General features: G+C 32.9%; 1 protein-coding gene across 2 annotated transcripts in view; it reads right to left on the bottom strand.

Annotated features, from left to right (window-relative positions):
- The window catches only part of LOC108695005 (tyramine receptor 1), an 18129-nt gene extending 5102 nt beyond the window's left edge, over positions 1 to 13027 (bottom strand). The window contains exons 1-2 of one of the 2 annotated variants that reach the window (XM_018204713.1): positions 12934 to 13027; positions 2188 to 2347 (exon numbers count right to left, since the gene is read on the bottom strand). The gene's annotated coding sequence lies outside the window, so the exon portion shown is untranslated. Of the gene's footprint in view, positions 1 to 2187; positions 2542 to 12933 lie in introns of those variants that run through there. The other variant, XM_018204714.1, reaches the window with a different exon arrangement.
- Between the last annotated feature and the right edge of the window lie 2289 nt (positions 13028 to 15316).

Here is a 15316-nt window from a genome sequence, read left to right as displayed (position 1 = left end):
TTTTATAAAAAAAAAAAAAAAAAAAAAAAAAAAGAAAAAAGAGAAATAAAGTTAGAGTTCGCACCCGCCGACAGCGTCCATGACTGAACGCGTCGTCCCAAACAATTCGATTACAACTCTATCGCCAACGGGGTTTCGCACCTTCAACTGAATTACAAGCCCGAATACAGGATCGTCATTTAGAAAAAATTGTACCAGAGTCGAAATTTTCCTAAAATGTTCAATAGTCTGCGCGTATGCGTTTTGCTCTCCGGATGCTGGAATTTTCAGGCTAGAGTGGATTAAAGCTCATCGTCTACTATAGCGAACCCACATATAAATTGACGCCCTTAAAATTCTGTGAGGCGTGGATTGAAAAGGCTGCATATTTTTCGTCGCATCACATGAGATAAATTTCGCGCAATCGATAAATTCTATTTTATCGTGCTACAATGTAATACAGTATAGCGTTACGTGGTGCCGACCACATCCTTATGCGTTGTTGCACAACACAAATACAAGGATGAACATCAGCGCATCTTATGTTCTCGAGCAGCAATTATGTACATTCCTGTTACATTTTTTAATCGATTACACACATTGTTTCGCTGGAATATATTTTTGTAAAAACAGGAAATCCTATCAACTAACCGCTTAAAATGCATTTGATTCTATTCAAATTGATTCTATTCAAAATGTCCCCGCATATTCAGTTCGCTCAAATTTACAGCTGATTGAACATTACCAGTAATAATCAGAAATTTGTAAAGTACATATCGAGATGAATGTAAGTATATAATACAAAGATATTTGTTCATTCGTTCAACTTGTTAAAAAATATTTTGGTTAATTATTTGGTTAATTTATTGGGAAGCGTAGCTTCAACATAGAATTTCACTTTGTTTAAGTTTCGTAACTAGAATATTCTAATTAAAGTGCGTCAACCACAGTAACTCATAGTTGTTTCTGAGTTTTGATTAGAACGAGAAATACAATCGATTCCAAAACCCAGTTGAAATAACATTTCGTGTATTGTAATATTGTATCATTGCTTTGTCCCAATTGATAATGTTACTAAATCACACACTATTCGTAATTTATTTATTTAGAATTAAATTTTTCTTTTTATTTTCAAAAAATATTTATCTGTTATTTTCAGTATTTTTAAAATTAAAATCTGTATAATATGAAAAAAAGTTTTATTTAATAAAAATGGAAAGTTTTTAAAACAAGGCACGTATTTCTTTGGGCGTTCAATGTTAAATAGCTCTCTGCTCTTTCAATGTTTTTTTTCCAGTAAGCGTAAAATAATAATTAACCCGTAAAAATTACTTCTCTCGTATATTTCGAGTGCACTCGAGCGGCACGCTCGTAATATTTTCCTATTAGGAACACAACGCCGTACTCGCGCAATGACAAAAGACTATTGATTTCATGAGTATAACATGAGAACAACAAGCGAATAATACTATTAGAATTATATAGTGCGGCATATTAGCGTGTGTCGTTCACTTCGTTAGTAAATCAAACGTTAACTCGTAATGTTTCGAGTACGGAGTATTAACAGAGGAATGCTATACCTCTGTCTCTCAATAGCAATCGATGAGGCGCAATTGGCATGAACGCGAAAGGGCACTTGTCGAATATTTGGAGTCTGTTCTGACATTAATCACGAAACAGGTCATGGATTGTAAATCGTTTGCGTAATTAAAAAATTATTTCATTTTCAGTTTATATATGACCTATATTATATGTGACCTGACTAATATTTATAGTATCAATATTTAAAAAATGTTTATTTTAACGATAATACGTTAAACAAATATCCACCGCAATAAGCTGTGTATATAACGAATTTGAATTGTGAAGCGAAAATGATAAATTTTTACTAACAGAATAGTCTCACAATCAGTCTTTTTTTTTTTTTTTTTAGTCATATTGTACAATCAGGCTACGAGATAGCCATACCCATAAAATCAATTGTACTCATTGCGAACAAAATCAAAATGCAGTCGGGGTCTTTAGAAATAAGTCGGAAACCAGAAGAAAAAAGTTGCTAGCAAAGTACTCTAAAATAATTGGATTTCCTGGACGAAGTCTTGGCTTTAATTCTTAACTGACGAAATTATCTCCGTCTCTCTTCTCGAGATCTAGCTATCTTTTGGCTACGATTTGTGATGCAATCTCTTTGAATGACAAAGCACTTACTATTAAGTCCACCGCTGTGCGTTTGGTCTTTAATGCGAAACCGTCAGATACATTGCATCTTGATTTCCTGCCCCGCTTGCGATGATCGACAATCGATCGGCTGATTTCAGCAAGGATCGTAGATCAAATTGATCCCATTGGCTCCCACGGATTACACCATCTGTATGCAACAAAAGACAGAATCGTTTGAAATGTCCTTTATAAATTCATTGAAATGAGTAATTGAATTGACTTTTGATATATTCTACTCTTAATATAATATGTACAGCGGAATATATTTCTTTTCCATCGATAATCAGAAATTGAATTTTGAACAAATATATGAAGGGAGTCAGTTTTATGTGAGCCTCTACACCCCGCTGTATCATGCATAACTGATTTTCATATTGTTACCGTATTCTGTATAAATATGTAACAAATAAAAATAGAATTACGTCGGTATCGCAATATTCGTTTTGTGCGAATGCAATAAAATAGAACGCGCAAATACATGGCAAATGCTGCATCGAAAAGTTTGTCCGATCTTTTTTTTCCCCGAAGGACGCAGAAGGTTTTACTGCGGTAAGAAGAAATTTAATTCGAGACTTAACCTAGTTTCAGAAGAATGTGCATGAGGATTTATCCGTATGTACCATTTACATTTGCAACAGAAAACTTTACAATAGGAAATTTATATTGTAAAAACAAACGCGTAAATAACGTAGACTGATTATATACAGACATACTGTTTTGCAAATTTCTCGCGGGAACACAGAATGATAAAAATTCTGTATTCTGCAAAGAATAAAATTGTTTTTATCTGTGTATGGTCACTGTTATAAAACGAAAAAAGAAAACTTTACGTTTGGAAATTCAAGTTAAACAAAGAAAATGGTGCTAGAGAATGATATAAAAGTATTATAAAAGTGCCTCGTGTCTTTTGACCTTAAATTACAGTACATCCGTATCATATTTATGTTTCTCTTCCTTATTACTTTCCTTATTGCACTGTAAAAAACAAAATATTAATTTTAAAGATAGAAGTCGTATAGTGGATTTTCTGAGACATGCAAAAATGTTAAAATTAATATTTTTGCATGTCTCAGAAAATCCACTATACGACTATAAGTTAAAATTAACATTTTATTTTTTTCCTTATTTATTTGTTTATTCATTAATTTTTACAATATTATATCAGAAAGAGATAATATAATGATGTAAAATATAATGATAAGTATATATATAATATAATATTATATATATAATATAAGATATAATGATAAGTATATAAGATATAATGATATGATGTCATATAAAATAAATGAAAATTTTGATTTCTAAAAATAAAAATTCGTGCTACCTCGTTATTACGCCAGCGTGCTAAGTTGATGTTTACGCTAACATATTCACGGCGCTATAACTTTGTAAAATAATGTAAGAAAGGTTATAAAGTAAATTAAGATTGCGCAATATAACAAATGTATTATAATCATTATTGTAATATAACGGGATATTATAACTGCGATTTGCGGAACTATAGATGTTCTTGCCGGGTTAGATAAGGAGGGCCGCTTTATGGGTGATAATAGTCGATTTTAGCTAAGGGGTTAAATCTACGTTATGGCACGTTCTGCGTATTTTAACTATAGCAAACTTCCACTTTGGAAAATGTTCGATTTTCTGGAAGGAGGACAAACGTCTGCGCGCATGAGGACCGAGAAAACAAAAGGGAGATTTAAATCGTGTGACACGAAATGTCACCAGCAAGTTTCTATCGTAAAATGAAATTTCGACGGTGAAGCTCGACAAAGGAGGAAACGCACATATAAAAGAGAGATGTCGAATCTTTCTAAGGAAAGTACGGTGGCATATAGCTGAGAGATAAAATATTGCGCGGAGTATTATTTAATAATAAGTTCCAGGACACGCTTTTGATGAGTGTGCGGATTTAAATTTAATTCGTGATTCACGTCCAACATCGTCTTGGTAAAAAGTAACGTATAACTTTATCTTAGAAAATCTCTTACAGAGACTTTTACAAGAAAAAAAAAATCAAGTTAGAATATAAGAGAAAATTAATGAAGAACCATTAAGCATAAAAAAATAAAACGAGAAAACTGCTACAACGTGATATAAAAGGTACGTACAAAGGCAACAGGCATATCTAAGAGAAATTTATATCTTATACATTGTTTCCGTCGTAAATTCATATCCCATTTACTATATACACTTCCAGTAGGATCTCGAACTCACTACTCACTGAACTGGCATATCGATTCCTACGGGATTCATCTCTCAATCGAATTTGCTCGTAAATGTACGCAAGAGATAGCAGACTGGCGATTGACCTGACTGAAATTTATGATCTCGAACACTGCGAAATGATTGAAATGGTCAGCTGTTCATATAAAATGCAGTCCCATAAGATTTTGTGTGTCGAGTGAAACAGGAGAAATAAGTAATGCGTAAAACAAGTATCAATGAATTATTCAACGTTAGAATACTTTTGATGACATAAAATAGTTTTGAGCGCTAACGATAAGAACTTTTTCATTATTTTAAATTTTCATTATTTTAGCCGGTCTTTCGTTGATTCAGGTTTAAGTCTGCACATGTTCTAATCTCTTCGCATACGGCTAGTTTGACAGAGTAATTATAATTCTGATAAGTTATGCCTGATTACTTCGTTATCTGACACATGTCACTTCTGCAATAAAATTCCAATTTCGAATTGATTCAATATTTTATTTTTCCTCATTGCAATTGCGTTCCAGCGCGATATTACGTTATGCTTTACAATTTCTGTTAGACGTAATTTAGCTGCATGACAAGCATTCGAGAATATGAGAAATGTGTTTGAGTGTATAAATCAGAGATATAGAACATTTCTAGGAAGCTTGACTATGACCACTGTGCATGCGTCGTCGAACATATTTCATATTTCAGAACGAAACGAGTTTGACGTAATAAAAAGAAGAATTGAACAGAATATTATCGTGCCGCGTATACAGCCGTGCTCCATCATGTATTTTCCTTGCCAGATTTCGCTGATGGATCCTTCTCATAGAGAAATTGCTGTTCGCTCTGACGGAGCTTTCTTATTCCGCTGATCTATCTTTCACGCACAAAGGTTGCAGGGGATATAAGCTGCTTGCGAATCTTATATTTTTCATAAATTTAAATTTCGAATGGATTTAACCGAATCAAGAGATGCGATAACGCTATTCTTCACGTTTGTATCATATGTCTGTTTTGCCTCTCGCATTGTCAGCGCGATATCAAATTTTATCTCGCCAGAGTAACTTTTCCAACTTTAATTATAACAAACACTTGCATAATATTAAAACCGGCTGTTTAAAAGCGTGACTCCACGAGCAACATTATATGCTACCCACTATATGTATAAAGCAATGATGATAATTTACATATTCGCACAAGTCGGATGTTATTTTAGTTATGCCGCAAAGTTTTACCGCAAAACTAAAAGATAATTTATATGAGTAAGTGTAAGCTACTTCCAATTGTTCATACTCAACCGCGGGAGCTTTATAATTTCTTCATAATTTTCGATACTTTTGTACGTAGTTGAACTTTTTCTTATGAAGTTCGAAATTATATCTTTATTATATATTCTCCTGAGGCCTGGTGTTCTTCTTGGAAGAACTATATAAAGTTGCAAGTGCTTTAGCTAAATCAGGTCATTTAACCATCGTAAAATATACATAAGCTTTTATATGATTATCTATAATAGAGTATGAAGATATAAAGTGCTAATAATGGTACGTCGCAGAAATTAAACTTAGAGAAGAACGAAAAGAGTAGAGAACTTCTATAATTCAACTTGTTTTTCTACCGAGAAACTACAGTAGTGCAACTTTTCTCAGATTAACGACATCACTTGTAAGCATTTTAAGCAAATCCGGTACTATCAGCATCTTGAGCATTCAAAGCGTATCGAATACGGATGATTTTATAAAACGAGGATGATCGGCGAGAAAAGCGAGAGATTCTCGTTTAAAATTTCGATAGATCTCCCTTAGTAACAAAGCTCTTTTTCCTTCTCTTCGATTTTATCACTTTTACGATAAAAGAATGCACCGTAGCGGATACATTGCGCGAATCTCTTCTGCACTTTTACAGCTCTTGTATCTATAACCGTTATCGTGTTTCCTTTTCCTGATATTTACAACAAACAATGCTACAAACAATGCTTAACCTTACCGCAAAAATGCATAACTACATGGACAAATTGCTTCTCTATATGTATTTGTAGACCTTTCAATTAATTGCTTGTAATTTTGCCCGGGCTTTGTGAATTTACTGGCCATTTAATGTGTTCTAATACCTCAATGATCAGCGCTGTTGCATATCTAATTACATTGTGTATTGGGTTGAAACAAAAGTTCATAGCGCTACTTCATTTCTACAGCATATCTATATATTTAAAAAAAAAATTTCTATTTTAATTTAACAATTATACTATTTAATGGAGCAAAGTTTTAGTTTTAAAAATTTATTTTTTTAGTTGCGATACGATTTTTAATAAAATTTTAATTTTAATTTTAATTTTATGAGCAATTAAAGTCAAAATGCTCTTTTTATTTGATTCGTAACAATGATAATTCAGTAAAGAAAAAAATTTTATGAACAATTTTATGAGGAAAACTTTAAGCTTTCACGTTAGAAAATCGATGATTTTTGCAAGTTTTTTTGAGCACGTGATACACTTAAAAAAAATGGAAAAAAATGTATCATTTTGACCATTTCTATTAAAAATTATGTTAAAAATTAATTTTCTAGTAAAAATGATCAAACTCATAGAAACTAAACAGACGTTATGACTTTTAAAAAGTAGAAATTTTAAACTATAAAACTCTGTTTTTTTAATTTAAATTTCGTTCAATTTGGACGAAGTTACTACCTGAATTTTAAAGTTTACTGGGCTACAAATTTTTGTTCCAATCCGATATACATGAAATACTAATTATTAAAAAAATATGTGATCGAAATGATTATAATCAACATGAAATTCTTAATGTCATAATGATTTATGAACTTGGTGTGATTTATAAACGCGCGCGTGTATATGTGTGTGTATACATACACACACATTAATTATACGTACATACATTAAATTGAAAATATTTTATTGATGGCAGATTTCACTCACGTTAATTAAATTGCAAATCGAAACTTGGGCACAAATTTCAACAAAATTACGAAGTTAAAGCAGCAAAGAGGCGTGATGTAGCATAGAAAGCAATGTTTTCATGAGGATACGTGACAGTTGTTGGAACAAATTAAATAGTTCCCATCGAGTTTATAGATTTTCAGATAAATTGCGTTATAACTTTCAGTAATATGTATTTATACGTGAAAACATTACACGTATTTTAATGGAAACTTACGTAATCTATTATATCTGCATATCAGCTATAATCAATTATAATTACCTATAAATTTAACTCTTTGAAGATGATATCAAAATTTCAAACAATTATCAAAATCTCTAACAGAAGCTGAATCTGTAAGATCCATTTAATTTAATCTTTTAGTGCCATTTTCAGTATGGTATTTAAACCCGATGTTTCTTTTACTTTGTTATATTTATAATTTTTTTATTAATAAAGATATTTGCTCGTTATATTATCGTTATATTATTGTTCCTTTTAATCTGACGTTTTAAAAAGAGAATTTTTTGTCATAATACATCATTTTTAAACAATATTTATCATAATATCCATGTGAAGAGTATAAAGTGGCATCGAAGGAAAAGATACTATTTATTAATTTTAAGCAACCAAAATGATATATAGTTCGTATAAGAGAATAAATACCAAATATGTATATTTTAACAAGAATAATCTAAGTCTGCAAATGTAAAATAAAGAAAATTAAATTGCTGGACATTTTTTACAAAGAGATTTATATAATTGAGATTTATATATAATCCAATAAACCCACTGTCAACTCTCTGGAGGATTATATTAAGTTACCCAAGATTTAACGTCATTCTCTTTTTTATCATTTAACTTAAGAGTGTAACATGAAACCATTTTCTACAGTAAAAGATATTTGTCTATTATCGTGTCATAAGTGAAATATTGTTAACTGTTCGTTTGAAGGTGGGCGAAAATATGTGGACAAATTAAACGAACAATTAGGATCCCTTGTCAATTTGATGAAGCAGAGACATAACACCGCAAAGTGTCCTGTCAAAGAGACCAATTTTAGATCCATTACCACAATAGAGACAGGCTGAAGGTTCATATGACACACATAAAGAGTCAAGTGACAGACACCCGATATGACGAAAATTCTTATTATGAGAGTACTTCCAAAGGATTCTCAGTACAAAAAAAAAGTAATTTTTTTATTTTATTATAGATTAGATAATAGCGATTTAAAGTAAAAATTAATGATAAAATGAACCAATATGTGAACAAATTATGCCAATTTTGATATTTATCGAAAAATGTAATTCTTGATTATGGAGAAACCCAATACATTATCGAATCATTTGCACAAGGCGTGCATTGACCTATGATTATTAAAACAGCGATCGACCAACAAGCCGCACGGTAGAATTTCTAATTATACGCATTTTATTACTCAATATTTCTCATTAACTTTAATCGAGGTTTTATAATTCGACTTATTCGATACAATATTCTATAGGATATAATTATCCTCGCAAAAACTGAATTTTCTTTTTAATATCAGAATTATTCAAATGAAGTCAAAGTAAGAAAACTTTGGATCTATGGCTCCCAATTAATTTTAATTATATTAATTGTTTCACCTTTCAATAAATATCGCTATATATTTCACGGTATTTTCAATCAACGTCATCACATAGTGTTTCTCCATTGATATCCGTTGCGGAATTAAAAAAATTATCATGACATGTATTGAGTGGTTTTATTTATAAACCAAAATGTATACATTAATATAAGTGTCATTTCACGTGGAACATTTCAATTTAAGATGTGACATAAAATTCTATTCATTATTGTCCATGTGGCGATATTAAAATTAAACTCGTTTCTATATATTCCGGTAGTAAAAAATTCATAAAGAAGAAATCGAAATGAATGTAAAATAATTTTTTTTTACTGAAAGCAGTCCTTGATATTTTCACGATGAATACGAGGTAACGTCCATGATCCTGTGCAATATACATTTTGCAGAAACCATAAGATAAATCTTTTATAATTCAAGTTTTGCCGAAAGTCACGTACTGGATGCGCGTCGCGCATTTATTGATCTTCGTGCATTGTGTACGAATTTTCTCACGTCTATTTTTTTTAATCTTTAAACGGAACGTCAACTGATATTAATGAAAACGATCAATTCTATCGATATCTATCAACGAAAGAGGAATTCAATGAAGTAGATAATACTTTGATCTCAAGAAATAACATATTAGATTTAACGACGAACGAGCTATTATCGTGTCGTGTACACAGTAATTTTCATTTATCACGGCTACACTCGATGTACTCATACTAGAACTATTATCCATACAGAGATCCCGCATGAGTGCGATGGACAACTTGCTTCCGGTCAATCTATTATTGCCGTCCTATATATCGCGCATCAGTACCTTTAGTAATTTGAAAGAGCATCCCCTAATCGATCGCGATATTCCGACTCTCTCGTAGACATAAAAGTGAAAAAATTCATAGTTTTATGCAAAAAATTTAACGTATCATTAATTTAATGCGTGTAAAAAAATTATAAATTTTGTTTACAGTCTTTCTATAATTCTTCTTTTATAGATCAGGCTAAACGCTTTCTTTTTGAATGCATAAGTAGAATTTTTGAATACTTCATATAAATTCCGTTTCTGAATTCGTGAATTAATAAATAGAAAATTTAGCAAGTGGAATATTTTCACCACATGCAGGACACGGTTAGCTGAAATTACGCGGCCGTTTATTAATAAAGCTTAACGGAAACGAGGATTTATGAGATATTTTACAAAATTATTTTATCACACATCGGTATACTTCGTTTGCAAGCTAATTGAAATACGAATATTAAAAAATTCCTGATTTTATGAATTAGATTCAATCTCGCAGAAATGAATTCCGCAATCCGATTTAATTTGCGTATTTTAAACAAGATTTGTATGACACTTATTCCCCATTATTATGCAGTAATCTTCACGATCTCGAGAAAAAGTATGGAAAAAAAATCTTCCAATTCCGCTATTCGATAATGCGGAATCATTCCTCGATCGAGAGCGTCTATGATTCCATATCACAGGGCATCTGGGTAGTATCGGTAGCGATTTTAAAGAACGACTCGCCGAGCGATATTTACGCGTCTCCGACGGGTGCTCCTACACGATCAGTTATTTATAAAGCCATTCACGATAATCAATAACCTATGCCTCTCTTTTCTATGCGGCGAAAATTCACTAACGTGCCAGCGCACGAGCATCTCCGTCGCAATGGAGCGCCCTTCGTCATTGTAATGGACCTAAAAACTGCCGTCGAATTACGGCATACAAAGACGAAATATCGCGTGCGCAAATAAATTTGCACGGATTAAGATACATAGCTGATATATGTAACGCACATTCATAAACACGTATACCACCCACGCAAATATTTATAAACAATCGTAAATAACATTTTGACGGTAAAAAACAGATTACTTGTCTGACAATAAATGTTTCACGAAAGGATACAAATGTAAAAAGATGGAGAAAAATTAATCTTGTAAAATTAAAGAACAGATGTAGTTCTCGCAAAGAGAAAGAAATGATTATTAAATTCAAATATTAAATTGGATTTTCTTTCTACTTTATTCATTAACTTACACAATATTATCTATTAAAAATGTAATCAATAATCTAAATGTATAAAACATCGGCTTTATGTAAAATTAAATCAATACTAATAAATAATAAAAAAGTAAAGAACCATAAACAAGATGCCGAATGTTGAAAAACAATTTCCGCGACAATTTTGTTATTAAACACATAAATTGCGTATCGATCATATATTAAAAATAATTTTTTTATTTAATTTAATATTTAATTTTTATTGAAAATCGAAAATATTTTTCGTTTCTCTTTTGCTTTATTAAATTAAAATATTTATATAAAACATATACGAAAAAAATTTAAACTATATTGTAATATAATAAATATAAATATATAAATATTCAAAAATTATAAAAAATGCTTGCTGTATAATAATACTTAATTCAAACATTTCAGTCATTAATAAACATTTGTTAATAAAAAACTCAATAAAAAAATGAAATTGAACAATTGCAGTTATGTTTTTGTACGGCTAAATTCATGTTTTTTTTATGACAAATATGATAACAAATTTTTGCGTTAAAAGCTATTCCCGATAGTGATAGCTTTTTTGTCCGATTACTCTCACGAGAGAGAACATTGAAAAATATTTGAATGCAAAAAATCACGCAAAAAATAAGCTAAAAAAAGGATAAACGAACCAATGTCTGTCTGACTGAAGATATGTTCTAATTACTTTTTAGCCGAGAGAAGAAACATCAATGTTCGCGCTATAACCATTTTGTAAAAGCTCTCACGAGACGCATAACGTTTTTACGTCTCGCCGGATGTATATTCAAAATACTCATCTAACATTTGTCGAATTAAGACCATTTCAACAATCGCGGCGAAAAAAAAAACGGATGGAAAAAATTGATTCACACAATGCATCGAATTCGTCGAGAGAGATTTGTCTTTCATTAGCAAATGACAAACCATCCTGTATTCGTGTCAAAACAATAAAAATTATTGCGCTGGAAACAGTTTGACTGCATTAAATTAATTGGAATTTTGATTAAAAATAAATAACTCAGAATTTTTTGTTAGATCTATAATTCTAATTAAGATAATCAGAATTCTGATTGATATGATCAAAATCTTCCGATTCATTCTTTCTCAATCAGAAATTTTCTCAGTACGAGACACTTTGAGGAGAGCATACTTGCACAATCCTCTTACACTTTTATCAAAGGTTTTATCCAGCCTTATTGAGAAAGAAGCTTGAAAATTACAAAAAGCTAAAGTCAATTCACCTTCATGCAACCGATCGTCGAGCATCGTATTCTCGAGGGGAGCAACTTCCTTGCGATCGCTGGTGAACGAGTAAAGTACACCAATTTATAGCATCGTCTGAAGTCGCGAGTATAAATTGGCGGCGAGATCGCAGGATCCCCCGGGGAAATAATAGAGTAAATTACGAAGGGATGTGAGGGCCCATTTTCCTGGTCACCTACCTACCGGGCGATCTCTCTCGAGTACGGAGTAGATCGGATGGAAATTCGCGACCGAAATCGTCGGGGAACTCATGGGAATACATGTCTTCGAAGTCGATACGCGTCTATTCACATGAATGATTTTCGATCAATCACAAGAGACCCCGAAGATCCCGACAGGAAATCTGTCGAGGCAGCAGACACTTCGAAACTTTTATAAAGCATGCATCACGGAAGATTTCGCGTTCATCAGTACGATCATCAGTGTGTAACTCTCTCGCGAATTCGCTACGACGATCATGCTGCATCGGTGCAACCAAAGGATCGAAGATTTGTTCGATCTAGAAATTGGTACTCTCGTATTCAGCCTCGCGGATCGCAATCGTCGAGACAGTCGCGAGAGAACTTCCGTGAGAGCTCGCGACTCACCACGGCGAGCTCTCGAGGACTCGCGCCGAGAACGGGGGGTGGATCCGTTTCTTCGCGTTTCGCCGAACGTTAATCTCCTCTTTCGCGTACCTGAGATCGGTCGATCGGTGGCGCAGGGCGCGGCGGCATCGTCCCGTCGCAGCGCGGCGCCGTTCGACGAGCACTGAGCAGCTATTCTGCGCCAACCCGGTTGCGTCGACGTCGAAAAGACGCGGACGCGTATTCTCTCTCTCTCTCTGTCTCCCCCCCCCCCCTCTCTCTCTCTCTCTCTCTCTTCACTGTTCCGCCCCTGGTCCACACTGAGCCTTCTTTCTCTGATCGGTTGTCGCGCGCGACGTATTCTCTCGCTCTTGTCCGGTACCCGCAGCTTCCCTCAGTCCTCCTCCCTCTCGATCTAACACTCTCCCACACTCACTCGCTACGACTGACGACACCAACCGCCACCGCGCGTCCGCCCGATGCTGCTTCTCGTTTGAGCGCACCGTCGCCGTCGCTTTGCGCAGGTTTCCGTTGAACGCGAGAAATTCTCTTTCTCTTTTTCTCTCGTTTTCTATAGTAGAAAAAGAGAGAGGATGGGAGATCCGATAGAAAAGATAAAAACGAGATAGTTAAAGAGACCAGCGCACGTTGAAGAGGGTGCTGCTCGCATGAGGGGGATAAAAAAAGAGAAAAGCATTTCGTAAACGCGTCGCGTGCGTCTCCGTTGCTTGCCACCTGTCTCTCTCTCTCTCTCTCTTCTTTCTTTTTCTCGGTTTCTCTCTCTCCCTCTTTCTCTCTCTAGTTATTTATCTTTATCTCTATCCCACTCTTCTGCCGCGCGATATCATTCTGTGGGCGCAGAAACTTCTTGTCGAATGTCGTTAACCTCATGCTCGGTCGTCTAATCATTTTTTTCTCTTCGGCAGCGTGTTTTGTTTGTCGATGTGTTGCACGTTTATAATAGCAGTCGATTTAATTTGGTATAAGGTTACTCGGAAATGTGTACAATGTTATTTTTCATGTTAGAGTTGTGCGAACTTTCTTATCTGATTTTAATTTCAGCATGATGGGAATCTAAACTAGCATGATGGGGGACCTAAACTAATATATTATCTCTATTGCGAAATATATAAATAATGCAGATTGTGTCAGAATCAAGATCATTTATAACGAAACTTCTGCCCATTTTAAAGTAGATTTATCAGAACTGAAAATTTAATTAAGTACTATTCTCTTTATGATTTTTTATAATTTTTTTAAAATGTCAACATTAAAATCAAATATTTTTATATTTTACTTAACTTCTATTTAATATTTAAATTGAGATTTCTGTTAAAGCTGAATCTGCTTCTTTCACATTATCTGATTCTGAAGAACATGAATGTCGTTTCATAGAATTTCTAACTTTATAAATGGTAGAAGATAAGGAGATTATACTTTCAAGTATTTTGCTGTAAAAGTTTTCTGAAGACTACACTAAGAACGGTGTCCTACTATCAAAAACTATGTAATACATTTACATATTCAAATTTTGCCAAAGTTTTTATCAGTACATGGAATATTAGAATATTTATAACAAAAACAAAAACCAGCACAATCTGCTACCTATCAACTTTTCGCTACGTCGCAAATGGATTTGCGCATTATAGGATTTATATTTTATGTCTAAAATGAAAAATATAAAATATAAAAATATAAAATATTATGTTATATTATCTTTTTATTATATTATATTACTTTTTGTCTTTTAACCCACAATAATTTATGACGTGTAGACAGCTTTGAATCTTCTTGGATTTATAATATAGAAGCACATAATTCGTACGTATGTGAGTCATATAGAAATTATAAAAATAATTTATCAACAGACAGAACTATTAATGAAAAGAGGAATGACTAATAAACAGATAATCAAAAGTTATCCTTTTTTACGTCTGTGTTTCGAACTAATAATTAATCCTCTCTGGGTTTCTCTCGTTGCGAATAGTTTACAAGCTGTGAATACGAAAGTGAATACTAATAGAGAAAATGTTCAATGGGGATTGGCGTCACGTAACAGACAAATCGATACGACCAAGTAAACCATCGAAGTGTATTCAAACGCTTCCCTATCAATCGAGACAGATCGCTGACAATAACGAATAGATAGTTCCGTGCTTACAATGCATTTGATAATGAAAAGGACATACTGAATGCCGATATTGGCATTTGGTTAGTATTATCATATTGTATGATTTATGTTCTATCATCGCAGATTTATCAAAACAAACGACGATACATATACTTACGTGGATTGCACTATACAAATGAATATATTTCGCTCCTTTCTCTATGAGAAAGATTATATAATCCTATGCCGAACCTATGCCGAAAAGATTCGATTTTGACCAAATTAATATGATTATTTTAATTAAAGTAATTAAATAAAGTAATTATTCGATTTATTTATTGCCTAATAAATCTGCGATCAAATGTACTTGCTGTATATTTGAGA

The sequence above is a fragment of the Atta colombica genome, unplaced genomic scaffold, assembly GCF_001594045.1.
Source record: "Atta colombica isolate Treedump-2 unplaced genomic scaffold, Acol1.0 scaffold126, whole genome shotgun sequence".
NCBI classification, from domain to species: Eukaryota; Metazoa; Arthropoda; class Insecta; order Hymenoptera; family Formicidae; genus Atta; species Atta colombica.
Note: the sequence above shows the minus strand (reverse complement) of the source record. Positions and strands in the feature narration are given on the sequence as shown.